Here is a 4,267-nt window from a genome sequence, read left to right as displayed (position 1 = left end):
AAATTGTGTCAATTGTTGACATATCTTTGGGAGAGGAGGACTTAGTGGCGGCCACATGAATTTACAATCCCATATTGACCTAAAATTATCTTCTCTATGTTACTTATATTAACCTTGATACATCATATGTATTACTAGCAAATTCTGTCTTGCTACTATTTCTTTTTACCTTCTCAAGGTATCATTTCCCATATATGAAGATTTTGTTTTTGGTTGGTTTTGTTTTGTTTTGCTTGACAGATTTGAATCTGTCACTCTTTTACTTTATGACTTCTGAATTTTGAAATTTGGCTCAAAACATGTCTCTCACACCAAGAATTATTCTAAATTTAAAATTTTTCATATTTGTTCTTTAATTCAAATAGAATGTTTATGGCTCGCCAGAAAGACAGAGACAGAGAGACAGAAAGCGAGAAATCATCCCCCATAGGGGATGGCCACACTGCAATCCCTTCTCCTCCATTCTCCTCTCGGGATCTTGGGCACGAACGCACACATGCCCAGAGTGAATTTAAGCCACTGCGTCTGGGACTCAAACCGCGGTTGGCTACATGGGAGTCCAGCAACATAGCCATTACGCCAATTGCTGGTTCCATGAAAGGCCCTTTCTATTCTCCAAATCAGCAGTAATGAAGTAGATTTGATATGAATAGAAAAATGATATTAAGAAAAGCTTACCCTTTTTGTAGGCACAGCCCTGGCAGTAATGAGAACCCGGTTGGTGCACAGAACTTTTACAAATTCTGCAAGTAGAGAACTTGTTCTTTCCATATGGGTCGAATCTAGAGACATTTTTATTTTTTTAAAGAAAGAGAAATGTACATGTTGAATATCCCTTATCTGAAATGTTTGAGACCAGAGTGTTTTGGATTTGCGATTTTAAAATATTTACATATACACAATGAGGTATCTTGGGGATAGGACCCAAGTCTTAAACAAGATTTATTTAAATTTCTTATACACCTCATACACAAGACTTGAGGGTAATTTTATACAATATTCTTATACTGTAGCATTTTGACCACAACCTATTACTTGAGGTCAGATATAAAACATTCCACTGGTGGCATCATGTTAGCTTAGCTTGCTTATAGTCACAGGGCTAGACAGTGAGAGTCTAGATTCAAATTTTTTTTTATAATTATTTAATTTAATTTTATTCATCAGCATTATTATTATTTTAATTTGACCAGAGAGATACAGAGATAGAGAGGGAAAGTAAGAAAGCAAGCTGCCAGGTCCAGGACTCAAACTGTGGTCAGCCATGTGGGAGGAGTCTAGCACCTCAATCACCATGCCACCTGCCAGTCCCTAGATTCAAATTTAAGTCTGACTCTAAAGCTTATGATCTTTTCACATTTCTCTGTTGCCTCTGATTTGTAGAATAATTAAGAAATAAATAATATAAAAATCATGTTTCCTAGTGAAATTAGAAAAAAAAAATAGAATAGTATTATTTTCATATATTGATAACATTGGGAGAAACAGAGAAATCAGCAAATTATAATAGATAACATGGCTAAAAACTATTTAACCTACTTAACTTGGTTTTATCACAATAAAATCATGCAAATTGAATTCACTCCAATAGGCTTAATAGTAAAATATGCCAATTTATGTGATTACTCTTCTGGATACTCTTACTCACCTTGCTTTTTTTGAAATCAAAGCTTTATTTTCATTCAGCTTTCTTCCACCACTTTCTGTGGTATTCTTTGCACCATTTTTCCAAGTATCTGGAGTGAGAACAGTACCAAGTTTTTTTTCACATTTTTTGTGCACCATCCTGCCAACGATTCCCCTAGCTACAAAACCTGTAGCAGCTAGAAACCCAAAAAAAGAGTGTTTATGGTATGCAGTAAGTGTCTAATTTTGTCTTCCTCTAGATAGTCAGTCATGGCAGCACCACTGGCAAAGTCAATTTCTGTTGAAATGCCATTTGATTTTATATTACATTTACATATATTTTTGGCTCTGTTTCTAAAATTTTGATGCTGTTCTTCTAATTTTTTTTTTTGAAATATTTTTTCTATACAGTGCGTGTGCTCACTGGAGAGACAGAGAGACAAAAAGCAAGAAATCACCCTTCGAGGGGATGGCCACACTTAATCCCTTCTCCTTCATTCTCCCCTTGGGATCTTGGGCACACATGTACACGCACCTGGCGTGAGTTTTTATGTTTTTGTTTTCAAAGAACATATAGCATAAATTTTATTAGTAGTCTACAAAATTCCAATACAATCCACAAATACAGACGATTTTATTGTCCTAAGTCAGTGAAACCCAATTGTCTCATTTTTCTAGTTTATATGATGCTTAGCCTGCATAGAGATTTCTCAGTCTGGAGGGAGGAACAGGGTTAGACCAGTAATATCCCATATGATTGAACACAGAAGTCCAGGAATGTCTTAGAATTTTCTAGATTTCATATACAGAAGACTACGTTCCATCTTTGCTATGAAATGTATTTGTAATTTTAATACGGAAATAAATTAATGACCAACATTGTTCAAAATACTTTATGCCTCAACCAATATGAAATTCAGGTTAAAATTAAAAAGAATCTTCCTCTCTTTCTTAATACTAAATTCAGGCCGTTGTAGATATTTCATAATTTCTGCTTTGAGATCAGATGATGCTGTTGTGGTAAAGCTGCAGGTTTCTGTCAAAAAGTCAAAGCAGGTCTCCATTTTCATTTCTATCAATAAAGCCATCAGCTATGTCCATGGTGGACAGTCATAACACTCATAATCTCCTGGTGGTCCAGCAGCTGGGTGAGGTCAGACGATGTGACATGCTGGCAGAAGTCATCTCAGGGTAAGTGGGATCCACACTTTTGCCACAGCGTGGAATACACATGACTGATTCTTATGCCTCAACCAATATGAAACTCAGGTTAAAAAGAATCTTCCTCTCTTTCTTAATATTAAATTCAGGTCGTTGTAGATATTTCATAATTTCTTCTTTGAGATCAGATGATGCTGTTGTGGTAAAGCTGCAGGTTTCTGTCAAAAAGTCAAAGCAGGTCTCCATTTTCATTTCTATCAATAAAGCCATCAGCTATGTCCATGGTGGACAGTCATAACACTCATAATCTCCTGGTGGTCCAGCAGCTGGGTGAGGTCAGACGATGTGACATGCTGGCAGAAGTCATCTCAGGGTAAGTGGGATCCACACTTTTGCCACAGCGTGTCCCAGTCACTGGTTCCTGACACAAGAATAATGAGAATTAGTATTAGTAGCTAAGAGACTATGGAAGAATTTCAGAGCCTCTGGAATGTCTTTTATGTAATACAGCACCTGAATCGTATGAATAAAGTCCCATTTTTTAAGCTCTTTTTTCGCCATCATTTTATTTTGCTATTCAGATACTGTCTCCTTGTGTCGAGCAAACTTTGTGTTCCTGAGGTCTGACGTCTGGGCTACCAGCTCTTTGTATGTGGTGATTTGTTCGGCACTTGGCTCAACACTTCATGCCAATATGAACTCCCGGGTATCGAGCCTGGACTTTGAAGAGAATTTGAAGATCAATTTCGCCTCCACCTCCACCTATGCTTAGAATCTTAATTCCTGCTTTTGTGCCTCCAATCCTTGCTATTATGTCTGGCAGCTTCTTGTCCATGAATTCTTGCATGCACTGGTGTTCTGTGGAATTGTTGAGAAACCTCCAAAAAGAGTCAACATGTCTGCTGTGGTCAGAAAACAAGCTCCTCATGGACGATGCCATGTTTGCTGTTCTCCCAGAGTGAGTTTTCTTTTGTTTTTTGTTTTGTTTTTTTTTTTCTTTCTTTTTTTGGAGAGGTTTTTCGCTACAGGGCTCGTGCGCTTGCCAGACAGACAGAGAGAGACAGAGAGACAGAAAGCGAGAAATCACCCCTCAGGGGGGATGGCCACGCCGCAATCCCTTCTCCTCCATTCTCCTCTCGGGATCTTGGGCACGCACGCACACGTGTCCAGCGTGAGTTTTAAGCCATCGGGTCCGGGACGCGAACCGCGGTCGACTACGTGGGAGTCCAGTGACACAACCATTACGCTACCTGCTGGTCCCCCCAGAGTGAGTTTTAAGCCGCCCGTCTGGGATTCAAACCGCAATCAACTATGTGGGAGCCAGCGACGTAACCAAAATGCCATCTGCTGGTCCCCTCCTCTGATTTATGAATTCATTCCCATGTTACTACTATGTAGTTTTGATTAAAGTTGCTTTATGTCGGAGAAAGTGCACTGTTATTCTTTTTTTTTTTTTTTTTTTTTTTTTTTTTATTTTCTA

General features: G+C 38.3%; 1 pseudogene; it reads right to left on the bottom strand.

The window, feature by feature from the left end:
* Positions 1 to 2,226: 2,226 nt before the first annotated feature.
* LOC102503314 (histamine N-methyltransferase-like) lies at positions 2,227 to 3,740 on the bottom strand (annotated as a pseudogene).
* Between the last annotated feature and the right edge of the window lie 527 nt (positions 3,741 to 4,267).

The sequence above is a fragment of the Tupaia chinensis genome, unplaced genomic scaffold, assembly GCF_000334495.1.
Source record: "Tupaia chinensis unplaced genomic scaffold, TupChi_1.0 Scaffold000678_1, whole genome shotgun sequence".
Lineage (NCBI taxonomy): Eukaryota > Metazoa > Chordata > Mammalia > Scandentia > Tupaiidae > Tupaia > Tupaia belangeri.
The sequence above is the reverse complement of the archived record's forward strand: the minus strand, read 5'-3'. Positions and strand labels throughout refer to the sequence as shown.